The sequence below is a fragment of the Anser anser genome, assembly GCF_964211835.1.
Source record: "Anser anser genome assembly, chromosome: Z".
NCBI classification, from domain to species: domain Eukaryota; kingdom Metazoa; phylum Chordata; class Aves; order Anseriformes; family Anatidae; genus Anser; species Anser anser.
The window spans coordinates 57,915,431-57,935,439 of record NC_139723.1 but is presented as its reverse complement, the minus strand read 5'-3'; the positions used below and the strand labels follow the sequence as shown (position 1 = coordinate 57,935,439).

At 40.1% G+C, this 20,009-nt stretch overlaps 1 protein-coding gene across 3 annotated transcripts in view; it reads left to right on the top strand.

The window, feature by feature from the left end:
- Positions 1-1,950: 1,950 nt before the first annotated feature.
- Positions 1,951-20,009, top strand: part of JAK2 (Janus kinase 2) — a 93,024-nt gene continuing 74,965 nt past the window's right edge. Inside the window, exon 1 of one of the 3 annotated variants that reach the window (XM_083819240.1) lies at positions 1,951-2,117. The gene's annotated coding sequence lies outside the window, so the exon portion shown is untranslated. The remainder of the gene's footprint in view (positions 2,118-20,009) is intronic. The other 2 variants (XM_083819245.1, XM_083819243.1) reach the window with 2 other exon arrangements.

The window sequence follows — 20,009 nt, the reverse complement described above, 5'->3', positions numbered from 1 at the left end:
ACACCATTGTACCCATGTTAATATGCAAATGTATGTGAAGTGTATATGGTCATTTAGCAAAGACAAAAGGAAAGGGGAATGCTTTAATGAGAGTAAGATGCAAATCCGAAATTCTGTTTTCAGTGCAGATGCCTTTGAAAGGGCTTGCTAAAAATGAACATAGTAGCAGGAACACTGTTGAAAATAATGAACAACCCTGAACAGCCTAGTGAAAAAAACAAGACATTTCACAGCAGAATATGCTATATTGTGATTAAATATAATGGAACACAAACAAGCAAAAATGTCTGGTATTGCTAGGTAAACTAGTGTTGGGAGTCATAATGTAGACAGGACTTCTGTAATCTCTATCAACTGACAGTGTTCTCTTATCAGTCAAGAGTTTGGCAGATTCTCAAGGTCCAACCATACCTGACACTGTTAAAATGTGGAAGCTTTACAAACAATAATTTAAGGAATTCCCATCCACTTTTGTAAAATTCTTTGCACTTGCAGTGTTCCGTCCACAGAGATCTTGATGAGCAGAGTCTTGGATATGCACTGATGCACAACCAACATACTACACTACTCTCCTGATCTTTTAAGCGGTCTGGATACCAGTGGCAATTATACTCTGGATGAATTAGAACTATTTTATTTTGCAATTTGTCAGAAGTTTTCAGTGTCACAGGAGTAGGTGCTTGTGTGAATTTTCAACATGACAGCCTGGAAAGAGAGAAAGGCATTAAAAAAGAAAGGCAAATTATTAGAGGATGTAGTACCAAAGAGACTTCCAGTGAGATAGGGGACTAGACAGATATAAGAAATAATAGATTTTATTTCAAAATCACTGAGTGTCCTTTAAACTGCATATTCAAGGAAGCCAAATATGCAAAGCAATGTACACGCTGAGTTAAATTCTAATTCTGAATTGCCCTAGATTTCCATAAGATGATGTCATATGACACAGGCGACACTTTTCTTCTGCTTAAAGAGTTAAAAACATGTCACTGTGGAGATGGCAGTGATAAGTTTGCCTTAAAGAACATTTTTTTCTTTAACAGTACCAAATTCTGTTAGCAGACAGGTAACAGTCTGCTTTGGAATTGGTCAGAGTTGCGCATGCATCTATTGGTGGTTTTCAGTCATAATCTATGTCAGATCAAATTGTCTTTTTAGTTCTTCCCAGTCCTTCTCTCGATTGTCTCCTGGGAAAAGACTTCATGGTGCTTTTTTGTAGATTGAGTCCTCTGATACTGGCGTTTTTCCTTATCTCGCTATCTCTTCAGGTTAGCAGTCAAGCTCCTTCTCTTTCTGCTTGTTCCAACAGACAACCTAGCTCACCTATTTCAGAGTTTTAATTGAAGCAGGTTTACTTGGCACGGGCAAGAAAACAAGGAGCACAGTCATCACACAAGTTACAGAAAAGCGTACTTTTTCAAAGTTAAGGGTTGTGCAATAAGCCCAGACCTAGGACAGAAATAGCAGATACAAACATCGCCTGAAAAAAAGGCGCACTCTCCCCTTGCCCCGGCTAACACACACGGCTGCCAAGGGAGCTGCTGTTTACTTCGCCTGGCCAAGGCGAGGTCAGCCCGGCGGCGCGGTCCGCGGCTCTTTACCTCGCTTTCTTTCACTTTTCACCTCACAGCGGCTCCGGTTGGCGACGGAAAACGGAAACCTGAGAGAGACGAGAGCCTTCCGTTCCCCGGAGGAACAGCACGGGAGCGGGGGGACCCTTCCCCGCGGCTACCGCCGCACCCCGCCCCGCTCCCCAGGCGGAGCCCGACACCCGCCGCCCAACGGCCGCCCAACGGCCACGGGGCAACCCGCCCCCCCCGCGGGGCGAGTAACGGCCGGCGGCGGCCCCGCCCCGTCGCCTAGCAGCTGCGTGATGACGCAGGCGGCGGGAGCCCCGCGGCCCGGCCCCCGCCCGTTGCTGGGAGGGGGGTGAGGGAAGGGAAGAGGGGGGGAGGGAGGCGGGGCGGCCGCGAGGAGGCTGCGGGCAGAGCGCGGCGCGGCTCGGCACCACGCCGCCGACCGCCGCCGCCTCCCCCGGCGCCGTGCATGGAGAGCGAGCGGGCGCTGAGGGGCAAGCCGCCTGCGTGCGCCGCTCCGCCCCGCCGAGCCCCCGCCGGGTGAGTGGGGCCGGCGGCGGTTGTCCGCCGGCCTCGGCGGAGGGGGCGGTTGGCGGGCGGTTGGACGGCGCCGCCGGGACCGGGACCGGGGCCGGGGCCGGGGCGGCGGCGGGTAGGCCGTACCTGCGGCGGGAGCACGGCGGGGGGCACGGCGGGCCTCGCCTCTTGGGCGGCGGGAGCGGCCCCGGGCTGCGGGGCGGGCGGCCGTGCGGCGCAGGGAGCGGGCAGTCCGCCGCCGCCGTCCCCGGCCGGCCGCCGCACCTTGTCGGAGCGGCGCTGGGCGGCCGGGGCGCTGCCTCGGGAGCGCGGGGCTGCGGCGCGGCGCGGCGGGGAGCTGCCTGCCTGCGGCGGGGAGGCGGCAGCGGAGGGGTGCTCCCGCGGCGTGCCTGCGCTGCGCTGGCAGCCGGGCGCGGAAATGCTCGCTTGTTGGTGAACTTCATTAACTTCCACGAGATGAATGACTATTATTGCTGTTACTACGAAGTAAAAAACTGCGCGTAAAACTTCTCCCTCCTTTTTTTTGTGTGTGTCTAGTGTCAGCCTAATTGGCTCTGTCTTCAAATTTCCTTTCCCAACTCTCTCTATGTCAGGGGAGAAAACAACACCTTGCTTTGGTTTTCCGTAAAATCCTTGTGTTCAGAGGGACGTAGGCTATCCTTTCTAGTTGCTTGCCAGAGGGAAACATAACCGGGAAGGCTGCTTAAAGTCTCAAATGCGATTTTGCAGGTAGGACTAGCTGGTTAATAGCCAGTGTTTCTGACATCTTAGCCCCGTACAGCTTCCCAGTTTAACATCTAGCTCTCCATTGTTTCTGACGTTAGCCAGCATTAATACAGTTAATGTTGACTAATTCAGTTCAGGTGAGAGAAGTATTTCTGAATTGTGTGTTTTATAGAAAATCAATATTGACAGGAGATTGTAGAGAGGTTATGTTCACGGTGTGGAGTGGTAGCTTGGACTGATTATGTGGGTTAATTTTTTTTCCTTGCCCTGCTCACTCTTTCCCGTAACTGATACGGGGGTAACATGGTAGTGATGTTCTTCAGAGGTGCCTGGTTTTGTTCCCTGACTAGAGTCGATGACATGGTAGTTTGAAGACTCAGTGATAGCTACCTTTTTCCTACTGTCCTCTGCTTTGAAGACAGTGAGTCCCCAGTGACTTCAGAGGTGTGAATAAATAATATTGTATTCAGTAACTGTAGTATTACAGTATGAAGTGGTAGTGGCGGCAGGCGTGCTTTCTTGAGAAGCCTTTAGTCTGAACCACTTACAAGAGCTCTTTCGTTTTCATAAATGTTGATGACAACAACACAGGGAAGTAGTGTTTGCTTCTGGAGGGGAAATTTTAATGAGCAAGAAGTTTACAGAAGGTGGAAAATGGCTCAACATCCTTGTTGACTGGAATTGGATTGACTAGAACTGCAGAATGGAAAATGAAAGGAGACTACTGCTTCTCACGTGTAACTGTTAGGAGTGGTGATTGGGCTAATAGAATAACCATTTCTAAACTGTGCGGAGCTGGTGTTGTGCGTGACCGGGAGTATGACTGAAGTGAATGTCACTGCCATCTTGTACTAGCAGTGGCATCCTCTTGCTGAAGTTGTAGGAGCAGCAGTTACTGAACAGGGTTGTAACTTTTGACATTGGTCTCTTTATCTCAGTTCTGGGGCATTTTTCCTGTATGACTTACAGTAAACAAAAAGCTTGGAGAAAATGTATGCAGTAACAGGAAATGTTCGACTATCTTGGCTGAAAGAACCTCAAGAGGGGAAATAAACAAGATTCACATATATACTAACATTAAACAAATGCGTGAGTTAAATCGTGTAACTTGTACCTAAAAGCGAGCTACTATCAGAAGTTATGAAACTTTCATTGAAAAGCAGGGTAAAATAATTACTCATGCATCAACTAAAATATATCTGTAGCAATGAGATTTTGAAAAAAGAACAACTGATACTGAATAAGCAATCAAAACCTCATGGCTTTTTAAAATAAAAATAACTGCAGCTTTGAGTAGGAGGTTGAACTAGATGAGACCTCGTGAGGTACCTTTTAACCTGAATTATCCTGTGCTAGTGGTACTGTGCTATTACAAGTTAGCATTTCTATTATAAACATCCTTCTGTCCCCGCATTCTTTTCACTAAGGCTTGCATGCAAACATTAACACTGTTATTAGGCAATACACAGTTATACTTTTTCCATTTAACTTAATGGAGCTGCTATTTCAGAGCATCTGATCCTGTCTGTGCACTGATTTCAGTGGGTTCTGTATGAATTCATGTGTCCACCCACAGGGTTCTCAGCATGAGCCCAGTAAGATGACTAATATGAGTAAGACTAGCAAGATCTGAGTCAACATTTGAGCTCAGGCTTGTATTTGTATTTCTCTAACTTGTTTCAGATGTGACTTCTATATCAGAAGATAAATAATCAGCTTTCTTGAATTTCTGGATATGAGATTTTGCAAACTATTCGATATGGTAGATCTTTTTGGAGACCTGAAAAGCAAAGTGAAAACATATGTACACTACAAAGTTTCCTTATAGTAGTTCTGCTGGTAGAACTGTAGTCGGTTATTTGGTACACGCACAGACGTGCTTTTTGGCTGTATTGCTGAGTTGATCTACGCAGTTCATGATATCTGTCACTTGGGTGACCATCGGAATACACTGAGAGCTACAGGACTCGAATGTAAGGTGTCTTGGTTCTGTCGTTTGTAACTTGTCTGATGCTGGAACAAAAAAGGTGATTCCTCACACCATAACCAACTCTCTTGTTATACAGTACTGAACACAGAGAGACCTGAATCAAATGGAAAAAAAGTAGAATCCTATAGTGTTATCATGGGTATTGAGTACAGCTGATTTGATCTGTAAAAGTATTTTCTAACTTTACTTCTGCTTGTTGACCTGTACTGGAAAGCAATTATCTTTGGTGGAAAGCGTAGGTGGTTATTGAGTAGGCAAGTAGAATGACCTGCCTGGAGGGTATTTGCCTCTGTAATTTTGGTTATGCAGTCATTGTATTAAACATTCAAACGTAACTATTTAAATTGGACTTGTAGGGAAAAAAAAATCCTGAAGGGTGCAGCCTAACTATAGGTATTTTCTTTTAAACCAGTAAAGATGTTGTCCTTTTATGATGTGAGTTGTCTCTGCATTTTTGTCTTTATGACAGTGACTTCTACAGTACTATTACACAGTTTCTTATGTTTTTAATAGATCACTTTTTAGTCAAAGTTGAACATCCTCTTGTGTTAGGAAGAGAGGCATTAGTATTCAGTGTTTTGATTTTTTTTCCATGCCTCTGTCCCTTCTTCTGCACTTCCTTCTGTATTTTTCCTAGAATCATTAGTATTTGTCCATAGATTAAATAAATCTGTGTTGCTTTTCTATGAATTGAGTCTGTTTTTCTGTTTTCTGTAATGTCACAAAAGACAAGATGTCAGATGAAATTTGAATGTTTTTGATCCCATTCTTCATTCATTGGAACACTGTTTCTTGCCTTGCATGTGCCTATATTTAGCAGAGAGTGTTGAACTGCATATCCTGCTGCATGGTTGTTTTAACAGCTTACATTTGACTTAAAATTCAGTGCCATGTGGGAATAGCTGCACACTATTCTTTTAGGAGTTTAATGGTCTGTATTTGTTTACATAAAATGTTATCTGTCTTCTGTTCTTCATTTGGCTAGCTCTCAATTTTGTTAAGACTAGACCAAAATCAAGATATTCTAAGTTGACCAGTTATCACCACTGATGTCCTGAAGCTGCTGTTCAGTACTTATGTGAAAGTTGAAAAACATACCCAGTACCAGGCCTGGGAAATAGAACTGGAGCTTTTTACAGCCTTAAGAAACTAAAAATTGGTTACTTAGGCTGGAACTCTGAAAGAGTTTATATGCTTGCGTACGTGTGTATAGGATGGTGCTTTTTGCTTTGTGTGCATACCCGCGTAGAACTTGTTCTGGTATTTATTGTGGTTCCTGAGCTATGTGTTCTTGATGTGAAATTTGTATTGACAGTCTAGTCGAGCTAGCTTAGCTGAATCTTTATCAGTTTGCTTATGTGCTCGAGGGGTTGCAGTAGATTTCAGGGTTTAAGAACGTATTTTACAAGTGTCTTAAACATTATGTATGTTCAAAGTGATGCAATTAAAGTTATTTGCATATATAAACTACAAATCAGAAAATGGTTCTTTGACTTTACTGGTCCTAAAGATTTGTTTTTATAGTATTTATTAAGAATAATTAGGAAATCAGTTTAAATCAATTAGTGAGACTTTTTTATTTCTGCAGTCAGCCCGTCTTTGAAAAACAGTATGAAAAAAAAATTTCTTTTTTTAATATTTTATAAGAACGGTGTTAACATTTCTTAGTCCTAACATTGACATTCTGCATGTATGAAATAAACTGATCTTTAATGAAATCTAATATGCCTTAAATGAATATCTTCAGTCTTTGTTCTCCATTAATCTTGGTCAACAGCTAAGGACTTCTTAGTTACGAGCAAGATGTTTGTAATTCTTTGGCGTGTTGTGCTGCTCCTTTTGTTTCCAGAACTGTAAGGTATTTTTAAAATAAGAAAAAAATCTTTTTACTTTTAAATATCTTATCTTGCTACATAAAAATATACAGTAAATTTTCTACCTTTATTTCTCAAGCAATCCTGGGAGGCCTCAGTTGTTCAAGTGCATTTAGATTGGGAGCCCTGTTGACTTCAGTATGAAATTATGGGATTACTTTCATGGGCTCAGTTATAGAAACAGGGTCACAGGTGGTGTCTGAATTTCTCTGAGTATATCGGTAAAACTTGACTACAAGCCTAACACAAGAACATTTGAAGGCTAAGGCTATTGGAAAAAAAAACACTATTAATTCCTGATGAAAGAGATTTTTTTGTCTGTTTTTTTTAAAGATGCTTTGGAAAGCTCTAATGATAGTCAAATAACATAGGAAGCTTTGCTGAGGTTATAAAGACAAAAGGCTCTTAACAGTACAGCCTTCAAGTGGAGGCTCATGTTGGAGAATGATGTTCAGAAAAAGAACATAAAATTAAGTCTGCTATGTGTGGCATAGTTGGTGTACTGTTTATGACATTGGAGAGTATACACCAGCAAAGATCCTTTCTTTTGCAGCATTTCTCAGTTGTGAAGAATTCAGACGTGCTGTGATGTTTAGTTCTGGTTCTACAAAAGGTAGCAATACTGTTTGTTTCTTAAGTTTATGTTATGTTTGTTCATAAACTAAATGGAATATAGTTGCAAGGGACAGTAATACCCAACTCTCTGCATGTTTCTCTGTGAAGCAACGGAACAAATGCTTACTGAAATGTAGAGGGGAAATAAAGCCACCTACATGTTTGTTATATCCCATCTGTACGAAGGAGTACTCCAATGTGCTGGGAAATCTGGAGTTGAAGCCAAATAGCAACTGGTCTCTATGAGCTGGCATCCTCGCAGGGACAAGCAGAATCAAAAACAGTCTTATTCCAATCCTACAGACTGCAAAGGTAAAGAAGGCAAAACATTGCTCTCCTCTGTAAATGGGGGTAGTAAAAGGAGTTGAATGAAGTGAAAGCTTTTTAAAACTCTTTCCTTGTAGTTGAAAGAATCGCAATTGGACACAAAGCCAAACTACTTCCATTTTATTGGCCGTTGCGTGAAGGCTGCCAAGAAGATACATGCACTTGAAAGCTTGACTGTTTTTCAACATTATCATCAAACTACTAAAGAAAGATACTTTCTCTCACAATGAAATGTACCTCACATGGAGACAAGTACTTCTTGTACAGACTGACTTTGGAAATTATAATTGGCATCTCTGGCCTTATTTCTGACGCTATTTTGACATACTTTATAGTACTGTTGGTACAACTTCTCTCTTTGGATTATTTCTGAACCCTTAGAAATTCTACTGTAGAATATATTAGTCATATCATAATATAGTCACAGAAATGTGTGCAGCTTTTGTTGTCATGTACAGTCAGATTTAATACAGCTTTACAAGACTGTACTCTTCAGAGTCTAAGATCGCTTGTGTGAAGTTTGGATACCTACTCTTGTGAGTTGAGATCAGTGTTAATTATGCAGTTTTTAAGCAACTGATTTAATTTATTAGGTTGACAAATCTTCTGCTATGCAAGTTTTTCTGATTTCTGCACTAAGTAAACAGTGACACTTTTTTCTTTTTTTTTTTTTTTCCCCCTAATATGTATTTTGATACCTTGAGGTTTTGCCCTTTGGAGCGACAGGAAGCAGACTACCTGCTTAGCCAAGGGATAGGAGAGTTCTTAATGCTAAGAAAAATGGATGAGAATCTGAGCAGACAAAGTGAATTTTGGCCTTTCTGTCAGAAATTATACGCCAAGAAATCCCAGAGATCTAACAGAAAGCTAGGGGTTGGAGTTTCTTGATGTTTTAAGTGTATGCCACACAAGAAGTTTCTTTCCTCAGCCTCTCATAAACTCTGGAATTTGCTGCTCCATCAGCTTTGTAAACACAACAGCTCTTTGTAGGGCTGTGCTGTAAACTGTATCACAACTGTGACCTAAGTTTAAGACTTTTTTTTCTCTCTTTGAAACAAGTGGCAAGAGGGAAGGGGAATGGACAGGGTAACTTCTTAAACTGGTTTACAGTGCCAGAGAAAACGTTGTGCAACCACATCCTGGATAACCCCAAAGATGAACTGAGCTACAAAAGAAAGTTTGGGTTCCCAGTGGAATCTGAGGACATGGGATTGCACAAGACACAGATGCTCAGCTGTGGGCAATAAAGCATGTGTCAGTCCAACAGCTGGCTTCCAAAAGGTTGAGACTTTGGAACTATTCTAACAACTGTGTAAATAGGTGCATAGTTATCTTTTAATTGCTCTACAGTTGTGCCTTCATAACCCTTTGCAACTATGCTGTCTATCAGGGATTTTATGATTAAATACTTCTGGTTGCTTTTATCTTAACTTGGCTTCAATTAAAGATGATTTCAAGGTAACTAGCTACAATTAGGATGTTCTTTTTGAAAAGTCTTTTGATCCCTAAAACTGGAGACTGGCACACTAAAATTGTTTCGGACATTGAAAGAATAGTGAAGTTGCACTGAATTCTGACGAACATTTTGAGAGCATGCTTGCAGAAATTGAGTAGAACTGTGTTTTACTTAAGTTTGTGATGATGGGAAAGTAAAACTGTTGGTAGAACTTACAGGCCTGAGCAAGGTGGATGTAAAAAATGAGGTAGAATCTTCACTTTTCATTGTTACACATTTGCAGACGTAAAAGCAGTGTGATGAAGTAGACTCAGACCACAGCATAGAACAGATAAAGGAGGATTGTTTGGTTGAGGTTGATGAGATTACATCGGTATAAGTGAGAGCCATATCAATTAGAAACTATTTCTGCAATGTAGTTGCATGTGTGATTTTAACACATGTGGATTAAGGTAGAACAAGCTCATATTTCAGCAGCTGAAAGCGGGAGGGATTGTGCAGGACACTGCCAATTTCATGCTGTTTTTGCTACCAAAGCTGGTTCTGGCACATTAATGGTGTTTACAAGGGTATCTGTAGGCTGCAGCAGACTTAAACCGTACCATAATTTTCTTGGGTTTTGGTACTTTTCCAAGTCTGTCTTCCTAGAGGTCAGCCATTTGCTTAGACTGATAGCTTGTCAATGTTTTTGCCTGTGGACTCACAAGACCAAGTTCTAAGCTAACATTACAACATAAGGGATTTTATTTATTTACTTGTTTTGTAAAAACCGTTGTTTTATACGTCAGTTTTATACTGGTTCTGTGAGTTCTGACACTTTTTTTGGAGCTCTTGAACTTGTGAGATTTTTTTTTTTTGATAAGTTGTTAATACAGAATGCTTTGTCTTAAGATGTTATTACGTTGTGATTCGAAGACTGAGCCTGCTGGTGAAGTGGCATTTCTTACTGTCAGATTTTTTAGATTTTTTTTTGTTATTACCTGATGTTGCAGCAAGTTAGTGACATGTCGTGATATGCTAGGATGTGACAGCTGCAGAAGTGTTATGAGCTACTTGTTTTCAAGTATTTATTCTATGTTGTTTGAAAGGATATCGCCAAATAGCCGCATTTCAGTGTCGTCTGTCTAGTTTCTTATTGGAAAGCAGCTGTGTGGGCTGCTCTTTGTGACTTCTGTGAAATATCTTTGAGCAGCTCTATATTTAGATTACTTGAAACTCTTTCAGGAAATATGGAAAAGCTTTAGTTTTAAATTGGTGCTTTGTGTTAATATGTCAAATTACTTTTCTCTTTCCTCCCTGTATGAAATCTGTCTTGGCTAGGAAACCCGGTATTGTTTTGACATGCCACAATGTAGCTGAAGTGTTTCAGACTGAGAATGCCTAAGGGGAAGGGACCTTCAGTGCCCTTTGTCATACAAACAAATTTAATTTATTTAACAGTAGGTTAAATATGTGCAGAGCCAGGAAAAGTGGCTGTCTCATTTCACCTTAAGTAGACAAACAGAAGGAAAACAAGAGCATGTCATTCCTGATGTTGGGTGGACAAACAGTTAATATGAATGAACAGGATTTCCTTAAATAACTGTTTGTAATAGCTGCCTCTGAATGGTTTTCCTTAAAACGGTTCTGCTAACACCGAACTTTAATTAATTTTAATTTTTACATTAATCAAATAATGTAACTTTTGGTTAAATAAAGATACTGTATTCATAGAATCATGGAATAATGGACTGCGGAGTGGACCTCACTAGATTTCTGCTCCAAGCTCCCATCCAGAGCGGCATCAGTAATGGCGAGCTGTATCCAGTGAGGTCGTGAAAACTCTAAGGCCAGGGACAGCACGTCCTCTCTGTGTCCCAGTTACACTGGTGGGCTGTCCACAGGATGACACGCTTTCTCCTTATGTCCTGTCTAAATCTCCTGTGTTTCAACTTATGCTTCTTGCCTCTTGTCCCGTCAGAGCCCTTGCCAAGCTCTGTCTTCCCACTAACCTCCTTGTAGGTACTGGGGGCTGCTGGTAGGTCCTCTGAAGTTGTCTTTTCTCTGGGTTGAACATGCCCAGCTCCCCAGGTCTGTCTGTCCTCATGTGCCCATGTCAGTGGCCCCTGCTGTGAACTCACTCTATCCAGCTTCTCAGTGTTTTTTCTGTAGCGGTGAGATGGGTTGAGACAGAGACCGAGCACATGAGTTTTAAATTCAGATAAGATATGAACATTGTCCAAGTTTTGGAGAAAGCCAAGACAATAGGAAGTCAAGGACTCTCCAACAACCAAAGGACAAACACTTTACTCTTCCCATTTATGTGTAAAACAAACAAACAAAAACAAACAACAACAACAAAAAACATAAAATGATGAAATGTATTCATTTTAAGCCATTGAAGGACAGTGTCACCAGAAACAATCTGTTCAGTTCACATAAGGGTAGTGCTTCCCTTCTGTAATGAACTGCTCAGTTTGAAGTGTAAAATGTGTTCTGACAACTGTATTTGGTTATGTGTCATTTCTTTAGAAGTGTCGTATTTAAAGTCAACTTAAAAATGTCTTTTAGATTTATGTATTTTTGTTATATTTCTATTTTCCAAATGTAGCTTGCCAGATATGTTTAAAAACATTGTCTTGAAAATCATAGACAACATACTTGTGAGCATAATGTAATTAAACACCCAAGTCTAGATTGAACACATTACATTGCATTTTCCTGTAAGAAGCAATGGAATGCAATGTGTCTTCTTTAATTTAAAAAAAAAAAAAGATAAATCAAGTTTAGTGCTAAGAAGTATTATTTGACTGGGTCAGTGATTAAATGTGGTTAACTGCAGAACAACAGCTTAAAAATCACAAATGCAAACCAAAAATGATTTATAACAAATGTTCCTTCCAATTTTAATCATAACTTAAGCAATTTTAAATTAATTTGAATAAATCAATCTGTCTTGCCCTGAGACTGTTGAATACTTAATTGTACAGAGTTTATACAGTTGTGTGTATATTTATAGTTGATTTATTTATTTTTTTAATTCTCTTTGGTTCTCTAAGATTCATGGACTGTTAGGCCAACTGGAATTTTTGGAGTATTACAATCTTCTGCTTTTGTCAAGTCGTTAGACTTCAACCACTTTAGACAAATATGCTTTCTTTTCTGGGATGTTATCTAGAGTTAGTTACAGGGGTATTCCAGTGGGAGATGGTTCTTTTACCACTCTGAATTCTTGGTTATGAATTCACAAATCAAGTTAGTTTTAGTATTTGTATTTTTTAACAGTAGCCCTGTAAGCTATTTTGTACTAGTAAATTAGAAATGAGTTAATTGTGGAATGTCAACTTCTCACCTCAAGGAACCTAAATGTATTCCCTCTTATGTATCATTTAATGACTTTACTACCTTTCATAGACTCACAGAATATCCTGAGTTGGAAGGGACCCATAAGGATCATCAAGTCCAACTCCTGGCACCGCACAGGTCTACCCAAAATTTTAGACCATGTGCCTAAGTGCACAGTCCAAACACTTCTTAAATTCAGACAGGCTCGGTGCAGTGACTACTTCACTGGGGAGCCTGTTCCAGTGTGCGACCACCCTCTCGGTGAAGAACCTCTTCCTGGTGTCCAGTCTAAACTTCCCCTGCCTCAGCTTGACACCATTCCCACGGGTCCTATCACTGGTGATTACGGAGAATAGGTCACCTGTCTCTCCACTCCCCCTCGCAAGGAAGTTGTAGACTGTGATGAGGTCTCCACTCAGCCTCTTCTTCTACAGGCTGAAACCGTTGTTTAATAAGAGATTGTATCATTGGTATTATGTATTCCTGAAGTTTTTGTTTCTCAGAGACTTAACTGTTGTACTTGAGAAGCATGTTATATATGTGAAACACCTGCCTTCTGTTTCCGTATCTTTTATTTTGTATTGCTTTTTAAATACCATGTTGCTGCACTTACTTTATTGTTAAATTAAGATGAGATAAAGTACTAGGCTGTTTTTTTTAACAATTTAATGTTAGTAAAAAGGAGGATGCAATGTAAGAAATCACAAATTTAATTGTTAAGCCAAATACCTTTCTTTAATTCTTTTCATTTGATAAATAAATCCATTTGGAAGCAGTAAGCATGCATGTATTACCTCTGTGGTGTTATTAGATGAAACCATCTTTGCTTATTTCCAGTTAAAGCAAATATAAATTCTCATCTAGCTGTTAACTTATTGTAAACCATTACAACAACTTAGAACAACAAACCTGTTGATTGGTACAGTGTCTTTTTCATCCTGTCATCATTTCCAGTTACTCATTGAGCCTCTAGAGAAAGAAACAAGGCAAACAAAACATGGACAACCTTCTGTCAGGAGAATAAGATAGCAAATCATCCTTCCTGATAACACGTTACAGAGAAGAAAGAAAGACTAAAGGAGCAAGAAAACATAAAATCCAGGGCAAAAACAAGATGTAGCAACAGAGTTAAGTGGACTTGTATATTCATTTAGTAAGCTTGCATAGCAGATTTGTTTAAAAAAAAAAAACACAAAAAAACACTTAAAATTATAGAGGCCGACGTTCTGATATGAATGGTATTGCACCGTACACAATAACTATTTTGAACTGACAAATTTAAAAAAAAAATCAGTCAAAGACACTGTGGGGAGGACATAACATCTCTTTTCTTATTCTAAGTGGATATGTTTCCTGTGATATGTAAAAAGGAATTGTCCTTCTTTCCCACAACAGTAAAAATACTGCTGCTGTCTTTCCTTGCGGTAGTGAAGCAGCAGGTGAGTTTACAGGCAGAAGCGGGAACTCAGTAGGATTCTGGAAACAAAATGGTTTAAAGCAAGGAGGGAGCAAGTATGTAAACAGCTTTATCCTTTTATCCCTCCAGATATCTCCCTGCCTTTTGCCTTTTACTGCATCTGTACTCTTCTTTTTCAGAACTTTTTTTTTCCTGTTGTATTCAGTGGCTTCTTTCCTACTGTGGGTTGCTTTGTTGTGTTCTTGTTCCTTCTTCTCCTCCCATTAATAAAAGAGCCGTTAGCTGCTGAGTTGATCCTGGAGTCAAGAAGTTTTTAAGACACCTTCCTGATCTCAATAGTAGTCTGACCTACTTGGAACCAAACTTCAGGGCCAAGCATTTAGACTTTCTGTTTACCTTGCTGATACCACCTTTTGTCCTTTTGGATCCATCATCTTCAGACTTCTGGCATCTACCATTTGAGACAGAATACTTCTCCTCGGTCCAACTCACCAGTCAATTGTGAGTGCATTTGAATGGGAAAATAGGAAAAAAATAACCCAAAAGAACAGTTGCATAAAAGAAACGCTAAGATCAGAAGCTGTGTGCCAGATACTGTTTAGCCCAGCTTATAGCTATATTGAAACTGTCTAGGTAGTTGGAAAATTGATTTTCAATTGGAGGAGAACTCTTGATGGTTTTGGAGGGAGTTAACTTTGATTTGTTAGTAGAAGAAAAAAACTGTGAAAAATAGATTGTGAGGAGACTTGACACTGTTAGTCTCAGTAGGGAAGGGTGTGGTATTGTGATTAGAATTTAAAGTGATGATGAGAAGAATCAATATTTTTCTGGAAGGAAGCAAGACTGGCAGGTGGCTTGGCAGTAGACTGGAAGAGAATTTATGTTTAGTGTGAAATGGAGGGGATGATGGAAGGCAAAGTCAAAATGTATTATGTATAAGAAAAACATGAGAAATGGGTACAAGAAAGTGTGGGTGGATGAGTGGTTTTGTACTGGAAATGCAGACAGGGCAAGTCCTTGTGTGTGTCTTTAATCTTAAGGTTTTGTGTACAAGTTTAATTATTCTAGAGGTTATTATAGCAGTTGGAAAAGTACCGTGTAATTTCAAATTTCAGCAGGGCTGATAATGGAGAATATAGGAGTTTTGTTGTGGTAAGAATTTGGAAATTTTCTTTTGTGACTTCAGTAGAGACAGTTGATCTGGAAAAAGATTGATACTGGTAGTGTTTGGGGGGCTGCTGTTCATTATGAGTGTCACTTGCGCTTTTGATTCATGATGGTTGAGGGCAAGACACTGACCATTTGTGAGCATTAAAAATTCATAGTTTAAGGTAAAGCTATCTCTAAAAAGAACTAGAATTAAATCTTTCAGCAAATGCAGTTTCTAGCATGCATGCACGCATCCCTTGCTTCTTTTCCACCAGTAGCTTTTTATTTTCTTAACCATGAAATGAGCAGACACATTTCAGATTACAGTCCTTTCCTTATTTAGATTGTGGGATGGAATAAAGTAGTAGTTTAACAAACCTTTTTGTTTTCTCACATCTCTGTTTTACTGTCACAGATTTTGTACAGGTTTAGTTTTTGCAATCGTTATTTGTGATCTCTCCTTTCCTGTTTGTTCCTACATACTTATATTTTGCTTTTATCTTTGTAATGGGTGAGGTCCTTTTGGAGGCATAAATATCACATCACATGAATGGTGGGTTATGAATTGCTAAAGAACAGTAAAACTTTTAAAGTTACTTAAGCAACCCTATACTCAGAAATACATAATTACGCATGCAATGTTTACAGCAAAATACTATGCATTTTGGATATTTATGAGAGGGAATCTCTAGTGTAGTGCCATTGCATGCATGAATATAAATATTTTTACTCCATATTTAAAACTATAACGTATCTCTGGTTTATGGAACATGGGTGTAATCTGCATCAGATTAGATGTTAGAAAGTTTGACATGCTTTCAAAATCTGAACAAAGCATTGAAAATGTTATTACTAATGTTACTGCTTCTGCTAGTTTCAAAATATCTGAAAAGTATTCTTCGTGTTTAGCAAGTAGATCATCAAGATACCAGTTGGACTAGTTCACACAAAGCCCGGCTTTAGCAAATCTCATTATATGATTACAGCCATATTTAAAGTGTTAAATGGTGTCTACAGGCAGTGAAAGAAATGGCAGGTCAACTGTAGATTACACAGTCTGTGTGGGAGTGTCAGTTTGTTCATTTGTCTATCTTTTCATTTTTGCATTTGCAATGTGGAAATCATGGCTGAGTAAAGAACTCCAGTCATCTTGTTTACTGTCAAGATTACTACAATAATTAGCCTGTTTCTTTGGAACAAATGCATGATATCTAGACTCAGTAACAGTAACGCATCATTTGAGATCTGCAATCTGTTCTTTTCACATGGAAAGTAGCAGATTGAAAAAAAAATCACTTTTTTGTGTTTCCATAACTCACTAATATTGGTGTAGTGAATAAAAGTAACACTAATCTAAACTAGATCATGGTTTGATTTGAAATGATTTGCAGTACAGCAGCAAGAAGAATCTGGCAACACTATCTTTAATGGTAACATTAATTTACTGGAACCCTTTCATATTAGTATTTCTAGGGTTTTATGGGGAAACAACATAGAAATTTATGTAGAAGTCAGTCTGACTGGATACTGTCTGCAGATAATCTTCTGAAGTTCTGTGGTCACACATAAATAGTCTGATCAATAATTTATGCTTCTAATGGATTATTTCTAATTACTGACTTGACAACTGTTATACAAGAAGACATTGCAGATTATCAACTCCAAAAGCAACTTCTTGTTCTTGAGTGACAACAAAATGAAATACTAGGGAAAACTGGCTTTTTTTTGGTCTTCTACAGAAGGAATAAAACAAACTTTCAAAGATGAAAATGGATTCCTCTGAGGAATCCTGATGTTAAAAAGGGAGTGGAAAGGAGAGGGGAAATGGAGACTGCCCAAAATAAATAACAGAAAGGACATTTAAAGTGGAGAACATTACAGAATAGAGCAGGGACAGGTGAAAGAGGACGGGACAGAAGACGGGGTGTATGTTCTTTTCTTTCTATGTCTGCTCTCTTTTCATTCTGCTTTTTGGGGTGGGAAGTGAATTATGTTGTACAGAAGAGAAGGGAAGAATATAAAATCAGAGGAAAAGGTTGAAAGGGATCTAGCTGCCAATGTAATTACAGTACTGCTGGACTGGAGTCTCAACTTGAAGAGTATTGTGAGGCTTTGCAAGCCCAGTATAGGCAATGTATCTGCAGGCAATGTATTTGTTTGGTGGTAGAGGGAGAAATAGTCACTTACCGCAAAACTGGGAGGAGTGGCTGATATACCAGAGAGACCTGAACAGGCTGGAGGGTTGAGCGGAGGGGAACCTCATGAAGTTCAACAAGGGCAAGTGCAGGGTCCTGCACCTAGGGAGAAGTAACCCCAAGCACTAGTACAGGCTGGGGGCTGACCTGCTGGAGAGCAGGTCTGCAGAGAGGGACCTGGGCGTCCTGGTGGACAGCAGGCTGACCATGAGCCAGCAATGTGCCCTTGTGTCCAAGAAGGCCAATGGGATCTTGGGGTGCATTAGGAAGAGTGTTGCCAGCAGGTCAAGGGAGGTGATCCTGCTCCTCTACTCTGCCCTGGTGAGGCCTCACCTGGAGTGCTGTGTCCAGTTCTGGGCTCCCCAGTACATGAGAGACTTGGAGCTACTAGAGAGAGTCCTGCAGAGTTCTACAAAGATGACCAGGAGACTGGAGCATCTCTCATATGAGGAAAGGCCAAGACAGCTGGCCCTGTTTAGCCTAGAGAAGAGAACACTCAGGAAAATCTTGTCAACGAGTATAAATGTCTGAAGGGAGGACGTCAAGAGGATGGGGCCAGATACTTCTTAGTGGTCCCCTGTGATAGGACAAGAGGCAATGGGCACAAAATGAAACACAGGATGCTCTGTCTGAACATGAGGAAAAAAATTCTTTACTGTGAGGGTGACGGAGCACAGTAACAGGTTGCCCAGAGAGGTTCTGAAGTCTCCTTCTCTGGAGATATTTGAAACCTGCCTGTATGCCATCCTGTGCAACGTGGGTGCAGGTGACTCTGCTTGGCAGTGAGCTTGGGCCAGATGATCTCCAAAGGTCCCTTGTAACCTCAACGATTCTGTGATTCGTGTCATGCTACTGCATTGGAAAACTCAGAAAATTAATTACTTGCACGTAAAGGGGTTCCTCAGCAGTTGAGTATAGAAAGGACTGATTTGAAAGTAACTGCAGCCCCAGGAGGATGGTTGGACTTTGTGTGGGACAACTTTGAATTTGTGAAAGGAAAAAGATGTGACGGCACTTCGACTGTTTTGGCCATAGATGAAAATATACTTATTTCATTAAGCATGTTGTCTGTTCACCTGGATCAGGGCACTGACACCTGAAGCCTTTGATTGTCTAGCTCTAACTCTCATATTAATGATGTGACAAAAGTGTCCTATGAGAAATGTCAGTTATGCAAAACACACAAAAACAGAGTATAAAGGAGAAAAACAGCACACGTGTTTATTGTTTTTGTTTGCTTATGGAGTGGAATTGCTAATAAGAGCAATCTAGATCTAGAAGAGCTGCTGCAGTAACAAGTGGCAGGCATTAGGTTGACAAAGTCTTTCACCCAATTATACAATATGGTTACAGTTGTTGAAGGAATTCAAGGAAATACTGTTCTGGAGATAGATATAGGTGGCTGTCTTCAAAGTACTGATTATTTTGATTACATACAGTATAAAATAAGATGCATACAGTATGTTGAGAGCAAAACCATTATAAATGCCTATGTGGTTAAAGCTCTTGAAGCAGATAGATTTTGGGTGCCATTAAAGAGGATCTCTAGCCTGACTGTACCTCTTGCATATATTAAAGCTACAGGTATTCAAAAGTTTCAATATTATCATTAGAAACCTAATTTCTGATGTTTACCTAGTTTAAAATATCCAACACCTGAGACTCAAATTGCAAAATGCATTAGATAGATTTCCTTTTTGCATAGCAATCAATCATGTTAGACTGCCTAATCTGACTGAGCTACAGCTTGTTTCATTTGATATCTATCTTTTTTTTTTTCCTGTCAGGATTCAAATATTTTTTGCTATTTTGGCTTTTAGTCAAAGCCTTATGAAATCAACCAAATTAATTTGAATGCTTTTCCATTTTCATTTTGAGCTATGCAGACATGATGAAAAAAATGTTTGAGTAATATTTGTGACTCAACTGGCAGCTGAATAAATCTAAGCAGATTTTATGTAGCAGGAGTGTTTTTTTGTTGTTGTTTTTTTTTAATAAGGTTGATTTCTGAGTTATTGCTGAGGAAATTAAAAAGTTATACTAGATACAAGATAGCTTTTTTTGAGGCATGGAAACATTTAGTATGCCTTGGTCTGTTACTTTGAAGAACATTTCTTTGTTCTTCAAACTCCTGCTGTTTGTTATTAATGCCCTTAGGTTCTTGGTGTATGTCTAACAGCTTCCTTATCCCAAATCTTTTTTACAATGCAAATGAAATGCTGAGAAGAGGTGAGGGAAAACTCACTGTTCCACTTGACTTGAATCCTCCAATGATGACGGAGGGCTAGGGGTAGGAAAGTAGGAAGCACTGCCCCTATGTGCCTAAAGATAAGCCAGTGGGGAAGAAGATTGGCCTGGCTGAACAGAGAGCCTCTGGAACTCAGGACGAAGAGGAGAGTTTATGACCTTTGGAAGAAGGAGCACACAACTGAGGAGGACTACAAAGATGTTGTGAAGTTATGCAGTGAAAAAATCGGAAGGTCCAAAGCCCAGCTAGGTCTTAGCTTGGCTATTACAGTGTAAGACTATAAAAATGTTTAAATAAGGAGGACAAAGGAGACCATTATATATAGGACTCCACCATATATAGGATATGGGGGGAAACATAATGACAAGAGACGGGGAAAAGTCTGAGGTACTTAATGCCTTCTTTGCCTCAGTCTTTATTGGTAAGATCAGTTGTTCTGTGGGTATCCATCCTACTGAGCTGGAAGACAGAGACAGGAAACAGAATGAAGCCCTTAAAATCCAAAGGGAAGTGGTTAGTGCCTACTACACCAACTGAGCATCTTCAAATCCGTGAAGCTGGATGGGATCCACCC